Source organism: Electrophorus electricus, chromosome 19, assembly GCF_041902795.1.
Source record: "Electrophorus electricus isolate QZ-2024a chromosome 19, ASM4190279v1, whole genome shotgun sequence".
In the NCBI taxonomy this organism is placed as follows: Eukaryota; Metazoa; Chordata; class Actinopteri; order Gymnotiformes; family Gymnotidae; genus Electrophorus; species Electrophorus electricus.
In genome coordinates, this window is record NC_137515.1 from 57,103 (window position 1) to 74,475 (window position 17,373).

Genomic DNA, 17,373 nt, shown 5'->3' on the forward strand with positions numbered 1-17,373 from the left:
TTGCATTGATTTTAGTGTTGAATCAAAGATGAGGAATAATACCCCTTCCTTGAAATATTTCAACATTTGCTTTTGAATTTGGGAAAAGAAAAGCATTTTATTCATTTTTACATAGCGCGCTAGGTGTTCAAATTTATATACCAGCGTCTGACGAGCTTTCGCTTTCAACGGAATAAAAAAGAAAATGGTATACATTTTGAAGCAGGAGTGAGACCTTTCTCTGGGACAGCTCATTTTTAAACAGCGTGCTGATCTCTTGCCAATAAAGTCATCAAATGAACTCTAAATTGATCAAAGGAAAATTGTAACAAATCAATAATGCCAATTGAGCAGAATGTGGACAAGAGGCAAACGTCGAAAGAATAACAAAGCAAGCTGCGGGAACTGGGCTCCTTGGTCTAGGTGTCTGATTCTTGCTTAGGGTGTGAGTGATCCCAGGTTCAACTGCTGGATGAGCTCTTTATCCGTACTTCTGATCCACAGTTGCGCTGCACCATGCTTCGTTGTCTCCTTATGAAATGAGCAAAATAAATGACTTCTGCTTCTTACGAGTGTCCAGTGAAAATGGCACTAGATTGCCCTACTAAGAGGCTTGGTATTTAAGGCTTGCGATAGTAGCTTTGGGTGCAAGAGTTATTATGTTCAACTGGCGCAAAAGCCCACCTTGACCTTGAAACTCTTCTTGCTGTGAGAGCATTTAGGATTGTGTTTAATTTTGCTGAGTGAAGTTCAACTTCAGACCAAGCAATGGTGCCCAAGTCCTTTCCTGGTGATCCAGTGTCCCACAGAGAATACCTTTAGTATAGTTTACTCTAAAATAATTGAAAGAGTGCAGTAAATCTAACAATTGCGCTACATTGGGTTTAAGAAGAAACTCTCCTGGTGCAAAATTGGCTTGTTATGTTTTTAGGAATTTACAGCGGCAACCCTCACCTTAAAGCAATGTCTACGTCTAAAGAGAAACGGGTCGCCCTAGGTCCAACTTTAAAGAATGGGGCTTTAAAAGTCGATGACCTCCCTCTGTCCAAAGGATAGGTTAAAGCCATTGAGTTTGGTGTGGCTAAGTGAAATCATTGATGCACAGGCCTCGCGGTCGTGTTTTTTTTTTTTTTTTTTTTTAAGTGCATTTTGCCCTGTCATTTCCAATGTGTATTTCAGAGGCTAAAAAACTTGAGGCCGAATGATGCAGCACCACGAAAAGCTCCGTGCACCATCTGGTCAAGGCTTAGATTAGAGCCAGCGAGTTTGGTACCGATAGGTCCAAGCACTGGTGTGCAGGCCTTAGGAGTGTTCTTTTCAAAGGCTATGTAAAGATGACATCGAAGGACTGGCTGTGACGTAACAGTCAAGTTATATTAGGCAGGCAACTAGATTCTGTAGGGCGGAAGAACTACAGGACAAGAACTGGGTTGTTCTTCATCACCTATTACAGATACACCTGTTGGTAACAATTGGGTGAAGTAAGAAAGCCGGCTACGGTGGAAACACAGCATAGCAAAGGCCTGAAATGATCATGCCTTTGATGGACAAATAAGAGAGCTCCGCACATGGAAACTCAGAGAGAGAAGAGGGCTTAGACTCCCTCCCAGATAGGAAAGGCAGTTTTGCAGGCAGACTCAAAGCTCATGAACAGCAGAGAACACTCACGTAGTCAGCAGGACTCGAACCTGCGCGGGAAAACCCAATGGATTTCTAGTCCATCGCCTTAACCTCTCGGCCATGACTACCACGTGCCGCAGGTCGATACTGCACAGCTCTGAAGCTGAAGAGCACCGACGCAACGCATGAAATGTCGAGTGAGAAAAGCTTGTCAGAAGTGGGATTCGAACCCACGCCTCTAGACGAGACTGCGACCTGAACGCAGCGCCTTGGTCCGCTCGGCCATCCTGACACGCTTCCGTGGGTGGCGGGGACCACGAGACCACGCCCCCTCTTTTTATGCAATGATGAGCGCTGCCTTTGAGCCCGAGTTGTCCATAAACTGACAGAACTCTAACATGCTACAGATCAAGAAACTTATCAACAATTCTTATCAGTGCACATGTTCTGGAAAAATCTTATGTGAGGGTAAGGCTATCATGTTATTTACATACTCCGAATATTAGCACAGAGTTACTGTGTAAGGTTCCCACAAGTGGCTATATTTCAAAACACTTTAAAACTCTTTATGACAGACGTGCGAACTTGCATAAAGCCTTTTCCTTACTCTGCAATGATGCGCCCGTGTGATGTTGAATCATTTTTGAAAACTGTCTCATTCTCACAATACAAAATCAGTGTATTGCAAGCATGCTTTGCATTGATTTTAGTGTTGAATCAAAGATGAGGAATAATACCCCTTCCTTGAAATATTTCAACATTTGCTTTTGAATTTGGGAAAAGAAAAGCATTTTATTCATTTTTACATAGCACGCTAGGTGTTCAAATTTATATACCAGCGTCTGACGAGCTTTCGCTTTCAACGGAATAAAAAAGAAAATGGTATACATTTTGAAGCAGGAGTGAGACCTTTCTCTGGGACAGCTCATTTTTAAACAGCGTGCTGATCTCTTGCCAATAAAGTCATCAAATGAACTCTAAATTGATCAAAGGAAAATTGTAACAAATCAATAATGCCAATTGAGCAGAATGTGGACAAGAGGCAAACGTCGAAAGAATAACAAAGCAAGCTGCGGGAACTGGGCTCGTTGGTCTAGGTGTCTGATTCTTGCTTAGGGTGTGAGTGATCCCAGGTTCAACTGCTGGATGAGCTCTTTATCCGTACTTCTGATCCACAGTTGCGCTGCACCATGCTTCGTTGTCTCCTTATGAAATGAGCAAAATAAATGACTTCTGCTTCTTACGAGTGTCCAGTGAAAATGGCACTAGATTGCCCTACTAAGAGGCTTGGTATTTAAGGCTTGCGATAGTAGCTTTGGGTGCAAGAGTTATTATGTTCAACTGGCGCAAAAGCCCACCTTGACCTTGAAACTCTTCTTGCTGTGAGAGCATTTAGGATTGTGTTTAATTTTGCTGAGTGAAGTTCAACTTCAGACCAAGCAATGGTGCCCAAGTCCTTTCCTGGTGATCCAGTGTCCCACAGAGAATACCTTTAGTATAGTTTACTCTAAAATAATTGAAAGAGTGCAGTAAATCTAACAATTGCGCTACATTGGGTTTAAGAAGAAACTCTCCTGGTGCAAAATTGGCTTGTTATGTTTTTAGGAATTTACAGCGGCAACCCTCACCTTAAAGCAATGTCTACGTCTAAAGAGAAACGGGTCGCCCTAGGTCCAACTTTAAAGAATGGGGCTTTAAAAGTCGATGACCTCCCTCTGTCCAAAGGATAGGTTAAAGCCATTGAGTTTGGTGTGGCTAAGTGAAATCATTGATGCACAGGCCTCGCGGTCGTGTTTTTTTTTTTGTTTTTTTTTAAGTGCATTTTGCCCTGTCATTTCCAATGTGTATTTCAGAGGCTAAAAAACTTGAGGCCGAATGATGCAGCACCACGAAAAGCTCCGTGCACCATCTGGTCAAGGCTTAGATTAGAGCCAGCGAGTTTGGTACCGATAGGTCCAAGCACTGGTGTGCAGGCCTTAGGAGTGTTCTTTTCAAAGGCTATGTAAAGATGACATCGAAGGACTGGCTGTGACGTAACAGTCAAGTTATATTAGGCAGGCAACTAGATTCTGTAGGGCGGAAGAACTACAGGACAAGAACTGGGTTGTTCTTCATCACCTATTACAGATACACCTGCTGGTAACAATTGGGTGAAGTAAGAAAGCCGGCTACGGTGGAAACACAGCATAGCAAAGGCCTGAAATGATCATGCCTTTGATGGACAAATAAGAGAGCTCCGCACATGGAAACTCAGAGAGAGAAGAGGGCTTAGACTCCCTCCCAGATAGGAAAGGCAGTTTTGCAGGCAGACTCAAAGCTCATGAACAGCAGAGAACACTCACGTAGTCAGCAGGACTCGAACCTGCGCGGGAAAACCCAATGAATTTCTAGTCCATCGCCTTAACCTCTCGGCCATGACTACCACGTGCCGCAGGTCGATACTGCACAGCTCTGAAGCTGAAGAGCACCGACGCAACGCATGAAATGTCGAGTGAGAAAAGCTTGTCAGAAGTGGGATTCGAACCCACGCCTCTAGACGAGACTGCGACCTGAACGCAGCGCCTTGGTCCGCTCGGCCATCCTGACACGCTTCCGTGGGTGGCGGGGACCACGAGACCACGCCCCCTCTTTTTATGCAATGATGAGCGCTGCCTTTGAGCCCGAGTTGTCCATAAACTGACAGAACTCTAACATGCTACAGATCAAGAAACTTATCAACAATTCTTATCAGTGCACATGTTCTGGAAAAATCTTATGTGAGGGTAAGGCTATCATGTTATTTACATACTCCGAATATTAGCACAGAGTTACTGTGTAAGGTTCCCACAAGTGGCTATATTTCAAAACACTTTAAAACTCTTTATGACAGACGTGCGAACTTGCATAAAGCCTTTTCCTTACTCTGCAATGATGCGCCCGTGTGATGTTGAATCATTTTTGAAAACTGTCTCATTCTCACAATACAAATTCAGTGTATTGCAAGCATGCTTTGCATTGATTTTAGTGTTGAATCAAAGATGAGGAATAATACCCCTTCCTTGAAATATTTCAACATTTGCTTTTGAATTTGGGAAAAGAAAAGCATTTTATTCATTTTTACATAGCGCGCTAGGTGTTCAAATTTATATACCAGCGTCTGACGAGCTTTCGCTTTCAACGGAATAAAAAAGAAAATGGTATACATTTTGAAGCAGGAGTGAGACCTTTCTCTGGGACAGCTCATTTTTAAACAGCGTGCTGATCTCTTGCCAATAAAGTCATCAAATGAACTCTAAATTGATCAAAGGAAAATTGTAACAAATCAATAATGCCAATTGAGCAGAATGTGGACAAGAGGCAAACGTCGAAAGAATAACAAAGCAAGCTGCGGGAACTGGGCTCCTTGGTCTAGGTGTCTGATTCTTGCTTAGGGTGTGAGTGATCCCAGGTTCAACTGCTGGATGAGCTCTTTATCCGTACTTCTGATCCACAGTTGCGCTGCACCATGCTTCGTTGTCTCCTTATGAAATGAGCAAAATAAATGACTTCTGCTTCTTACGAGTGTCCAGTGAAAATGGCACTAGATTGCCCTACTAAGAGGCTTGGTATTTAAGGCTTGCGATAGTAGCTTTGGGTGCAAGAGTTATTATGTTCAACTGGCGCAAAAGCCCACCTTGACCTTGAAACTCTTCTTGCTGTGAGAGCATTTAGGATTGTGTTTAATTTTGCTGAGTGAAGTTCAACTTCAGACCAAGCAATGGTGCCCAAGTCCTTTCCTGGTGATCCAGTGTCCCACAGAGAATACCTTTAGTATAGTTTACTCTAAAATAATTGAAAGAGTGCAGTAAATCTAACAATTGCGCTACATTGGGTTTAAGAAGAAACTCTCCTGGTGCAAAATTGGCTTGTTATGTTTTTAGGAATTTACAGCGGCAACCCTCACCTTAAAGCAATGTCTACGTCTAAAGAGAAACGGGTCGCCCTAGGTCCAACTTTAAAGAATGGGGCTTTAAAAGTCGATGACCTCCCTCTGTCCAAAGGATAGGTTAAAGCCATTGAGTTTGGTGTGGCTAAGTGAAATCATTGATGCACAGGCCTCGCGGTCGTGTTTTTTTTTTTTTTTTTTTTTAAGTGCATTTTGCCCTGTCATTTCCAATGTGTATTTCAGAGGCTAAAAAACTTGAGGCCGAATGATGCAGCACCACGAAAAGCTCCGTGCACCATCTGGTCAAGGCTTAGATTAGAGCCAGCGAGTTTGGTACCGATAGGTCCAAGCACTGGTGTGCAGGCCTTAGGAGTGTTCTTTTCAAAGGCTATGTAAAGATGACATCGAAGGACTGGCTGTGACGTAACAGTCAAGTTATATTAGGCAGGCAACTAGATTCTGTAGGGCGGAAGAACTACAGGACAAGAACTGGGTTGTTCTTCATCACCTATTACAGATACACCTGTTGGTAACAATTGGGTGAAGTAAGAAAGCCGGCTACGGTGGAAACACAGCATAGCAAAGGCCTGAAATGATCATGCCTTTGATGGACAAATAAGAGAGCTCCGCACATGGAAACTCAGAGAGAGAAGAGGGCTTAGACTCCCTCCCAGATAGGAAAGGCAGTTTTGCAGGCAGACTCAAAGCTCATGAACAGCAGAGAACACTCACGTAGTCAGCAGGACTCGAACCTGCGCGGGAAAACCCAATGGATTTCTAGCCCATCGCCTTAACCTCTCGGCCATGACTACCACGTGCCGCAGGTCGATACTGCACAGCTCTGAAGCTGAAGAGCACCGACGCAACGCATGAAATGTCGAGTGAGAAAAGCTTGTCAGAAGTGGGATTCGAACCCACGCCTCTAGACGAGACTGCGACCTGAACGCAGCGCCTTGGTCCGCTCGGCCATCCTGACACGCTTCCGTGGGTGGCGGGGACCACGAGACCACGCCCCCTCTTTTTATGCAATGATGAGCGCTGCCTTTGAGCCCGAGTTGTCCATAAACTGACAGAACTCTAACATGCTACAGATCAAGAAACTTATCAACAATTCTTATCAGTGCACATGTTCTGGAAAAATCTTATGTGAGGGTAAGGCTATCATGTTATTTACATACTCCGAATATTAGCACAGAGTTACTGTGTAAGGTTCCCACAAGTGGCTATATTTCAAAACACTTTAAAACTCTTTATGACAGACGTGCGAACTTGCATAAAGCCTTTTCCTTACTCTGCAATGATGCGCCCGTGTGATGTTGAATCATTTTTGAAAACTGTCTCATTCTCACAATACAAATTCAGTGTATTGCAAGCATGCTTTGCATTGATTTTAGTGTTGAATCAAAGATGAGGAATAATACCCCTTCCTTGAAATATTTCAACATTTGCTTTTGAATTTGGGAAAAGAAAAGCATTTTATTCATTTTTACATAGCGCGCTAGGTGTTCAAATTTATATACCAGCGTCTGACGAGCTTTCGCTTTCAACGGAATAAAAAAGAAAATGGTATACATTTTGAAGCAGGAGTGAGACCTTTCTCTGGGACAGCTCATTTTTAAACAGCGTGCTGATCTCTTGCCAATAAAGTCATCAAATGAACTCTAAATTGATCAAAGGAAAATTGTAACAAATCAATAATGCCAATTGAGCAGAATGTGGACAAGAGGCAAACGTCGAAAGAATAACAAAGCAAGCTGCGGGAACTGGGCTCGTTGGTCTAGGTGTCTGATTCTTGCTTAGGGTGTGAGTGATCCCAGGTTCAACTGCTGGATGAGCTCTTTATCCGTACTTCTGATCCACAGTTGCGCTGCACCATGCTTCGTTGTCTCCTTATGAAATGAGCAAAATAAATGACTTCTGCTTCTTACGAGTGTCCAGTGAAAATGGCACTAGATTGCCCTACTAAGAGGCTTGGTATTTAAGGCTTGCGATAGTAGCTTTGGGTGCAAGAGTTATTATGTTCAACTGGCGCAAAAGCCCACCTTGACCTTGAAACTCTTCTTGCTGTGAGAGCATTTAGGATTGTGTTTAATTTTGCTGAGTGAAGTTCAACTTCAGACCAAGCAATGGTGCCCAAGTCCTTTCCTGGTGATCCAGTGTCCCACAGAGAATACCTTTAGTATAGTTTACTCTAAAATAATTGAAAGAGTGCAGTAAATCTAACAATTGCGCTACATTGGGTTTAAGAAGAAACTCTCCTGGTGCAAAATTGGCTTGTTATGTTTTTAGGAATTTACAGCGGCAACCCTCACCTTAAAGCAATGTCTACATCTAAAGAGAAACGGGTCGCCCTAGGTCCAACTTTAAAGAATGGGGCTTTAAAAGTCGATGACCTCCCTCTGTCCAAAGGATAGGTTAAAGCCATTGAGTTTGGTGTGGCTAAGTGAAATCATTGATGCACAGGCCTCGCGGTCGTGTTTTTTTTTTTTTTTTTTTTTAAGTGCATTTTGCCCTGTCATTTCCAATGTGTATTTCAGAGGCTAAAAAACTTGAGGCCGAATGATGCAGCACCACGAAAAGCTCCGTGCACCATCTGGTCAAGGCTTAGATTAGAGCCAGCGAGTTTGGTACCGATAGGTCCAAGCACTGGTGTGCAGGCCTTAGGAGTGTTCTTTTCAAAGGCTATGTAAAGATGACATCGAAGGACTGGCTGTGACGTAACAGTCAAGTTATATTAGGCAGGCAACTAGATTCTGTAGGGCGGAAGAACTACAGGACAAGAACTGGGTTGTTCTTCATCACCTATTACAGATACACCTGTTGGTAACAATTGGGTGAAGTAAGAAAGCCGGCTACGGTGGAAACACAGCATAGCAAAGGCCTGAAATGATCATGCCTTTGATGGACAAATAAGAGAGCTCCGCACATGGAAACTCAGAGAGAGAAGAGGGCTTAGACTCCCTCCCAGATAGGAAAGGCAGTTTTGCAGGCAGACTCAAAGCTCATGAACAGCAGAGAACACTCACGTAGTCAGCAGGACTCGAACCTGCGCGGGAAAACCCAATGAATTTCTAGTCCATCGCCTTAACCTCTCGGCCATGACTACCACGTGCCGCAGGTCGATACTGCACAGCTCTGAAGCTGAAGAGCACCGACGCAACGCATGAAATGTCGAGTGAGAAAAGCTTGTCAGAAGTGGGATTCGAACCCACGCCTCTAGACGAGACTGCGACCTGAACGCAGCGCCTTGGTCCGCTCGGCCATCCTGACACGCTTCCGTGGGTGGCGGGGACCACGAGACCACGCCCCCTCTTTTTATGCAATGATGAGCGCTGCCTTTGAGCCCGAGTTGTCCATAAACTGACAGAACTCTAACATGCTACAGATCAAGAAACTTATCAACAATTCTTATCAGTGCACATGTTCTGGAAAAATCTTATGTGAGGGTAAGGCTATCATGTTATTTACATACTCCGAATATTAGCACAGAGTTACTGTGTAAGGTTCCCACAAGTGGCTATATTTCAAAACACTTTAAAACTCTTTATGACAGACGTGCGAACTTGCATAAAGCCTTTTCCTTACTCTGCAATGATGCGCCCGTGTGATGTTGAATCATTTTTGAAAACTGTCTCATTCTCACAATACAAATTCAGTGTATTGCAAGCATGCTTTGCATTGATTTTAGTGTTGAATCAAAGATGAGGAATAATACCCCTTCCTTGAAATATTTCAACATTTGCTTTTGAATTTGGGAAAAGAAAAGCATTTTATTCATTTTTACATAGCGCGCTAGGTGTTCAAATTTATATACCAGCGTCTGACGAGCTTTCGCTTTCAACGGAATAAAAAAGAAAATGGTATACATTTTGAAGCAGGAGTGAGACCTTTCTCTGGGACAGCTCATTTTTAAACAGCGTGCTGATCTCTTGCCAATAAAGTCATCAAATGAACTCTAAATTGATCAAAGGAAAATTGTAACAAATCAATAATGCCAATTGAGCAGAATGTGGACAAGAGGCAAACGTCGAAAGAATAACAAAGCAAGCTGCGGGAACTGGGCTCGTTGGTCTAGGTGTCTGATTCTTGCTTAGGGTGTGAGTGATCCCAGGTTCAACTGCTGGATGAGCTCTTTATCCGTACTTCTGATCCACAGTTGCGCTGCACCATGCTTCGTTGTCTCCTTATGAAATGAGCAAAATAAATGACTTCTGCTTCTTACGAGTGTCCAGTGAAAATGGCACTAGATTGCCCTACTAAGAGGCTTGGTATTTAAGGCTTGCGATAGTAGCTTTGGGTGCAAGAGTTATTATGTTCAACTGGCGCAAAAGCCCACCTTGACCTTGAAACTCTTCTTGCTGTGAGAGCATTTAGGATTGTGTTTAATTTTGCTGAGTGAAGTTCAACTTCAGACCAAGCAATGGTGCCCAAGTCCTTTCCTGGTGATCCAGTGTCCCACAGAGAATACCTTTAGTATAGTTTACTCTAAAATAATTGAAAGAGTGCAGTAAATCTAACAATTGCGCTACATTGGGTTTAAGAAGAAACTCTCCTGGTGCAAAATTGGCTTGTTATGTTTTTAGGAATTTACAGCGGCAACCCTCACCTTAAAGCAATGTCTACGTCTAAAGAGAAACGGGTCGCCCTAGGTCCAACTTTAAAGAATGGGGCTTTAAAAGTCGATGACCTCCCTCTGTCCAAAGGATAGGTTAAAGCCATTGAGTTTGGTGTGGCTAAGTGAAATCATTGATGCACAGGCCTCGCGGTCGTGTTTTTTTTTTTTTTTTTTTTTAAGTGCATTTTGCCCTGTCATTTCCAATGTGTATTTCAGAGGCTAAAAAACTTGAGGCCGAATGATGCAGCACCACGAAAAGCTCCGTGCACCATCTGGTCAAGGCTTAGATTAGAGCCAGCGAGTTTGGTACCGATAGGTCCAAGCACTGGTGTGCAGGCCTTAGGAGTGTTCTTTTCAAAGGCTATGTAAAGATGACATCGAAGGACTGGCTGTGACGTAACAGTCAAGTTATATTAGGCAGGCAACTAGATTCTGTAGGGCGGAAGAACTACAGGACAAGAACTGGGTTGTTCTTCATCACCTATTACAGATACACCTGTTGGTAACAATTGGGTGAAGTAAGAAAGCCGGCTACGGTGGAAACACAGCATAGCAAAGGCCTGAAATGATCATGCCTTTGATGGACAAATAAGAGAGCTCCGCACATGGAAACTCAGAGAGAGAAGAGGGCTTAGACTCCCTCCCAGATAGGAAAGGCAGTTTTGCAGGCAGACTCAAAGCTCATGAACAGCAGAGAACACTCACGTAGTCAGCAGGACTCGAACCTGCACGGGAAAACCCAATGGATTTCTAGTCCATCGCCTTAACCTCTCGGCCATGACTACCACGTGCCGCAGGTCGATACTGCACAGCTCTGAAGCTGAAGAGCACCGACGCAACGCATGAAATGTCGAGTGAGAAAAGCTTGTCAGAAGTGGGATTCGAACCCACGCCTCTAGACGAGACTGCGACCTGAACGCAGCGCCTTGGTCCGCTCGGCCATCCTGACACGCTTCCGTGGGTGGCGGGGACCACGAGACCACGCCCCCTCTTTTTATGCAATGATGAGCGCTGCCTTTGAGCCCGAGTTGTCCATAAACTGACAGAACTCTAACATGCTACAGATCAAGAAACTTATCAACAATTCTTATCAGTGCACATGTTCTGGAAAAATCTTATGTGAGGGTAAGGCTATCATGTTATTTACATACTCCGAATATTAGCACAGAGTTACTGTGTAAGGTTCCCACAAGTGGCTATATTTCAAAACACTTTAAAACTCTTTATGACAGACGTGCGAACTTGCATAAAGCCTTTTCCTTACTCTGCAATGATGCGCCCGTGTGATGTTGAATCATTTTTGAAAACTGTCTCATTCTCACAATACAAATTCAGTGTATTGCAAGCATGCTTTGCATTGATTTTAGTGTTGAATCAAAGATGAGGAATAATACCCCTTCCTTGAAATATTTCAACATTTGCTTTTGAATTTGGGAAAAGAAAAGCATTTTATTCATTTTTACATAGCGCGCTAGGTGTTCAAATTTATATACCAACGTCTGACGAGCTTTCGCTTTCAACGGAATAAAAAAGAAAATGGTATACATTTTGAAGCAGGAGTGAGACCTTTCTCTGGGACAGCTCATTTTTAAACAGCGTGCTGATCTCTTGCCAATAAAGTCATCAAATGAACTCTAAATTGATCAAAGGAAAATTGTAACAAATCAATAATGCCAATTGAGCAGAATGTGGACAAGAGGCAAACGTCGAAAGAATAACAAAGCAAGCTGCGGGAACTGGGCTCGTTGGTCTAGGTGTCTGATTCTTGCTTAGGGTGTGAGTGATCCCAGGTTCAACTGCTGGATGAGCTCTTTATCCGTACTTCTGATCCACAGTTGCGCTGCACCATGCTTCGTTGTCTCCTTATGAAATGAGCAAAATAAATGACTTCTGCTTCTTACGAGTGTCCAGTGAAAATGGCACTAGATTGCCCTACTAAGAGGCTTGGTATTTAAGGCTTGCGATAGTAGCTTTGGGTGCAAGAGTTATTATGTTCAACTGGCGCAAAAGCCCACCTTGACCTTGAAACTCTTCTTGCTGTGAGAGCATTTAGGTTTGTGTTTAATTTTGCTGAGTGAAGTTCAACTTCAGACCAAGCAATGGTGCCCAAGTCCTTTCCTGGTGATCCAGTGTCCCACAGAGAATACCTTTAGTATAGTTTACTCTAAAATAATTGAAAGAGTGCAGTAAATCTAACAATTGCGCTACATTGGGTTTAAGAAGAAACTCTCCTGGTGCAAAATTGGCTTGTTATGTTTTTAGGAATTTACAGCGGCAACCCTCACCTTAAAGCAATGTCTACGTCTAAAGAGAAACGGGTCGCCCTAGGTCCAACTTTAAAGAATGGGGCTTTAAAAGTCGATGACCTCCCTCTGTCCAAAGGATAGGTTAAAGCCATTGAGTTTGGTGTGGCTAAGTGAAATCATTGATGCACAGGCCTCGCGGTCGTGTTTTTTTTTTTGTTTTTTTTTTAAGTGCATTTTGCCCTGTCATTTCCAATGTGTATTTCAGAGGCTAAAAAACTTGAGGCCGAATGATGCAGCACCACGAAAAGCTCCGTGCACCATCTGGTCAAGGCTTAGATTAGAGCCAGCGAGTTTGGTACCGATAGGTCCAAGCACTGGTGTGCAGGCCTTAGGAGTGTTCTTTTCAAAGGCTATGTAAAGATGACATCGAAGGACTGGCTGTGACGTAACAGTCAAGTTATATTAGGCAGGCAACTAGATTCTGTAGGGCGGAAGAACTACAGGACAAGAACTGGGTTGTTCTTCATCACCTATTACAGATACACCTGTTGGTAACAATTGGGTGAAGTAAGAAAGCCGGCTACGGTGGAAACACAGCATAGCAAAGGCCTGAAATGATCATGCCTTTGATGGACAAATAAGAGAGCTCCGCACATGGAAACTCAGAGAGAGAAGAGGGCTTAGACTCCCTCCCAGATAGGAAAGGCAGTTTTGCAGGCAGACTCAAAGCTCATGAACAGCAGAGAACACTCACGTAGTCAGCAGGACTCGAACCTGCGCGGGAAAACCCAATGGATTTCTAGTCCATCGCCTTAACCTCTCGGCCATGACTACCACGTGCCGCAGGTCGATACTGCACAGCTCTGAAGCTGAAGAGCACCGACGCAACGCATGAAATGTCGAGTGAGAAAAGCTTGTCAGTAGTGGGATTCGAACCCACGCCTCTAGACGAGACTGCTACCTGAACGCAGCGCCTTGGTCCGCTCGGCCATCCTGACACGCTTCCGTGGGTGGCGGGGACCACGAGACCACGCCCCCTCTTTTTATGCAATGATGAGCGCTGCCTTTGAGCCCGAGTTGTCCATAAACTGACAGAACTCTAACATGCTACAGATCAAGAAACTTATCAACAATTCTTATCAGTGCACATGTTCTGGAAAAATCTTATGTGAGGGTAAGGCTATCATGTTATTTACATACTCCGAATATTAGCACAGAGTTACTGTGTAAGGTTCCCACAAGTGGCTATATTTCAAAACACTTTAAAACTCTTTATGACAGACGTGCGAACTTGCATAAAGCCTTTTCCTTACTCTGCAATGATGCGCCCGTGTGATGTTGAATCATTTTTGAAAACTGTCTCATTCTCACAATACAAATTCAGTGTATTGCAAGCATGCTTTGCATTGATTTTAGTGTTGAATCAAAGATGAGGAATAATACCCCTTCCTTGAAATATTTCAACATTTGCTTTTGAATTTGGGAAAAGAAAAGCATTTTATTCATTTTTACATAGCGCGCTAGGTGTTCAAATTTATATACCAGCGTCTGACGAGCTTTCGCTTTCAACGGAATAAAAAAGAAAATGGTATACATTTTGAAGCAGGAGTGAGACCTTTCTCTGGGACAGCTCATTTTTAAACAGCGTGCTGATCTCTTGCCAATAAAGTCATCAAATGAACTCTAAATTGATCAAAGGAAAATTGTAACAAATCAATAATGCCAATTGAGCAGAATGTGGACAAGAGGCAAACGTCGAAAGAATAACAAAGCAAGCTGCGGGAACTGGGCTCGTTGGTCTAGGTGTCTGATTCTTGCTTAGGGTGTGAGTGATCCCAGGTTCAACTGCTGGATGAGCTCTTTATCCGTACTTCTGATCCACAGTTGCGCTGCACCATGCTTCGTTGTCTCCTTATGAAATGAGCAAAATAAATGACTTCTGCTTCTTACGAGTGTCCAGTGAAAATGGCACTAGATTGCCCTACTAAGAGGCTTGGTATTTAAGGCTTGCGATAGTAGCTTTGGGTGCAAGAGTTATTATGTTCAACTGGCGCAAAAGCCCACCTTGACCTTGAAACTCTTCTTGCTGTGAGAGCATTTAGGTTTGTGTTTAATTTTGCTGAGTGAAGTTCAACTTCAGACCAAGCAATGGTGCCCAAGTCCTTTCCTGGTGATCCAGTGTCCCACAGAGAATACCTTTAGTATAGTTTACTCTAAAATAATTGAAAGAGTGCAGTAAATCTAACAATTGCGCTACATTGGGTTTAAGAAGAAACTCTCCTGGTGCAAAATTGGCTTGTTATGTTTTTAGGAATTTACAGCGGCAACCCTCACCTTAAAGCAATGTCTACGTCTAAAGAGAAACGGGTCGCCCTAGGTCCAACTTTAAAGAATGGGGCTTTAAAAGTCGATGACCTCCCTCTGTCCAAAGGATAGGTTAAAGCCATTGAGTTTGGTGTGGCTAAGTGAAATCATTGATGCACAGGCCTCGCGGTCGTGTTTTTTTTTTTTTTTTTTTTTAAGTGCATTTTGCCCTGTCATTTCCAATGTGTATTTCAGAGGCTAAAAAACTTGAGGCCGAATGATGCAGCACCACGAAAAGCTCCGTGCACCATCTGGTCAAGGCTTAGATTAGAGCCAGCGAGTTTGGTACCGATAGGTCCAAGCACTGGTGTGCAGGCCTTAGGAGTGTTCTTTTCAAAGGCTATGTAAAGATGACATCGAAGGACTGGCTGTGACGTAACAGTCAAGTTATATTAGGCAGGCAACTAGATTCTGTAGGGCGGAAGAACTACAGGACAAGAACTGGGTTGTTCTTCATCACCTATTACAGATACACCTGTTGGTAACAATTGGGTGAAGTAAGAAAGCCGGCTACGGTGGAAACACAGCATAGCAAAGGCCTGAAATGATCATGCCTTTGATGGACAAATAAGAGAGCTCCGCACATGGAAACTCAGAGAGAGAAGAGGGCTTAGACTCCCTCCCAGATAGGAAAGGCAGTTTTGCAGGCAGACTCAAAGCTCATGAACAGCAGAGAACACTCACGTAGTCAGCAGGACTCGAACCTGCGCGGGAAAACCCAATGGATTTCTAGTCCATCGCCTTAACCTCTCGGCCATGACTACCACGTGCCACAGGTCGATACTGCACAGCTCTGAAGCTGAAGAGCACCGACGCAACGCATGAAATGTCGAGTGAGAAAAGCTTGTCAGAAGTGGGATTCGAACCCACGCCTCTAGACGAGACTGCGACTGAACGCAGCGCCTTGGTCCGCTCGGCCATCCTGACACGCTTCCGTGGGTGGCGGGGACCACGAGACCACGCCCCCTCTTTTTATGCAATGATGAGCGCTGCCTTTGAGCCCGAGTTGTCCATAAACTGACAGAACTCTAACATGCTACAGATCAAGAAACTTATCAACAATTCTTATCAGTGCACATGTTCTGGAAAAATCTTATGTGAGGGTAAGGCTATCATGTTATTTACATACTCCGAATATTAGCACAGAGTTACTGTGTAAGGTTCCCACAAGTGGCTATATTTCAAAACACTTTAAAACTCTTTATGACAGACGTGCGAACTTGCATAAAGCCTTTTCCTTACTCTGCAATGATGCGCCCGTGTGATGTTGAATCATTTTTGAAAACTGTCTCATTCTCACAATACAAATTCAGTGTATTGCAAGCATGCTTTGCATTGATTTTAGTGTTGAATCAAAGATGAGGAATAATACCCCTTCCTTGAAATATTTCAACATTTGCTTTTGAATTTGGGAAAAGAAAAGCATTTTATTCATTTTTACATAGCACGCTAGGTGTTCAAATTTATATACCAGCGTCTGACGAGCTTTCGCTTTCAACGGAATAAAAAAGAAAATGGTATACATTTTGAAGCAGGAGTGAGACCTTTCTCTGGGACAGCTCATTTTTAAACAGCGTGCTGATCTCTTGCCAATAAAGTCATCAAATGAACTCTAAATTGATCAAAGGAAAATTGTAACAAATCAATAATGCCAATTGAGCAGAATGTGGACAAGAGGCAAACGTCGAAAGAATAACAAAGCAAGCTGCGGGAACTGGGCTCGTTGGTCTAGGTGTCTGATTCTTGCTTAGGGTGTGAGTGATCCCAGGTTCAACTGCTGGATGAGCTCTTTATCCGTACTTCTGATCCACAGTTGCGCTGCACCATGCTTCGTTGTCTCCTTATGAAATGAGCAAAATAAATGACTTCTGCTTCTTACGAGTGTCCAGTGAAAATGGCACTAGATTGCCCTACTAAGAGGCTTGGTATTTAAGGCTTGCGATAGTAGCTTTGGGTGCAAGAGTTATTATGTTCAACTGGCGCAAAAGCCCACCTTGACCTTGAAACTCTTCTTGCTGTGAGAGCATTTAGGTTTGTGTTTAATTTTGCTGAGTGAAGTTCAACTTCAGACCAAGCAATGGTGCCCAAGTCCTTTCCTGGTGATCCAGTGTCCCACAGAGAATACCTTTAGTATAGTTTACTCTAAAATAATTGAAAGAGTGCAGTAAATCTAACAATTGCGCTACATTGGGTTTAAGAAGAAACTCTCCTGGTGCAAAATTGGCTTGTTATGTTTTTAGGAATTTACAGCGGCAACCCTCACCTTAAAGCAATGTCTACGTCTAAAGAGAAACGGGTCGCCCTAGGTCCAACTTTAAAGAATGGGGCTTTAAAAGTCGATGACCTCCCTCTGTCCAAAGGATAGGTTAAAGCCATTGAGTTTGGTGTGGCTAAGTGAAATCATTGATGCACAGGCCTCGCGGTCGTGTTTTTTTTTTGTTTTTTTTTTAAGTGCATTTTGCCCTGTCATTTCCAATGTGTATTTCAGAGGCTAAAAAACTTGAGGCCGAATGATGCAGCACCACGAAAAGCTCCGTGCACCATCTGGTCAAGGCTTAGATTAGAGCCAGCGAGTTTGGTACCGATAGGTCCAAGCACTGGTGTGCAGGCCTTAGGAGTGTTCTTTTCAAAGGCTATGTAAAGAT

At 43.5% G+C, this 17,373-nt stretch overlaps 12 non-coding genes across 12 annotated transcripts; all 12 read right to left on the bottom strand.

The window, feature by feature from the left end:
* Positions 1–1,646: 1,646 nt before the first annotated feature.
* Positions 1,647–1,727, bottom strand: trnas-aga (transfer RNA serine (anticodon AGA)). Its single transcript has one exon. It is a non-coding gene; the product is annotated as a tRNA-Ser (tRNA).
* Positions 1,728–1,808: 81 nt separating this feature from the next.
* trnal-cag (transfer RNA leucine (anticodon CAG)) lies at positions 1,809–1,891 on the bottom strand. The gene has a single exon. It is a non-coding gene; the product is annotated as a tRNA-Leu (tRNA).
* Positions 1,892–3,940: 2,049 nt separating this feature from the next.
* On the bottom strand, positions 3,941–4,021 carry trnas-aga (transfer RNA serine (anticodon AGA)). Its single transcript has one exon. It is a non-coding gene; the product is annotated as a tRNA-Ser (tRNA).
* Positions 4,022–4,102: 81 nt separating this feature from the next.
* trnal-cag (transfer RNA leucine (anticodon CAG)) lies at positions 4,103–4,185 on the bottom strand. The gene has a single exon. It is a non-coding gene; the product is annotated as a tRNA-Leu (tRNA).
* A 2,049-nt stretch (positions 4,186–6,234) lies between these two features.
* Positions 6,235–6,315, bottom strand: trnas-aga (transfer RNA serine (anticodon AGA)). Its single transcript has one exon. It is a non-coding gene; the product is annotated as a tRNA-Ser (tRNA).
* Positions 6,316–6,396: 81 nt separating this feature from the next.
* On the bottom strand, positions 6,397–6,479 carry trnal-cag (transfer RNA leucine (anticodon CAG)). The gene has a single exon. It is a non-coding gene; the product is annotated as a tRNA-Leu (tRNA).
* A 2,049-nt stretch (positions 6,480–8,528) lies between these two features.
* On the bottom strand, positions 8,529–8,609 carry trnas-aga (transfer RNA serine (anticodon AGA)). The gene has a single exon. It is a non-coding gene; the product is annotated as a tRNA-Ser (tRNA).
* Positions 8,610–8,690: 81 nt separating this feature from the next.
* On the bottom strand, positions 8,691–8,773 carry trnal-cag (transfer RNA leucine (anticodon CAG)). Its single transcript has one exon. It is a non-coding gene; the product is annotated as a tRNA-Leu (tRNA).
* Positions 8,774–10,822: 2,049 nt separating this feature from the next.
* Positions 10,823–10,903, bottom strand: trnas-aga (transfer RNA serine (anticodon AGA)). The gene has a single exon. It is a non-coding gene; the product is annotated as a tRNA-Ser (tRNA).
* Positions 10,904–10,984: 81 nt separating this feature from the next.
* Positions 10,985–11,067, bottom strand: trnal-cag (transfer RNA leucine (anticodon CAG)). The gene has a single exon. It is a non-coding gene; the product is annotated as a tRNA-Leu (tRNA).
* Positions 11,068–13,117: 2,050 nt separating this feature from the next.
* Positions 13,118–13,198, bottom strand: trnas-aga (transfer RNA serine (anticodon AGA)). Its single transcript has one exon. It is a non-coding gene; the product is annotated as a tRNA-Ser (tRNA).
* A 2,213-nt stretch (positions 13,199–15,411) lies between these two features.
* On the bottom strand, positions 15,412–15,492 carry trnas-aga (transfer RNA serine (anticodon AGA)). The gene has a single exon. It is a non-coding gene; the product is annotated as a tRNA-Ser (tRNA).
* Between the last annotated feature and the right edge of the window lie 1,881 nt (positions 15,493–17,373).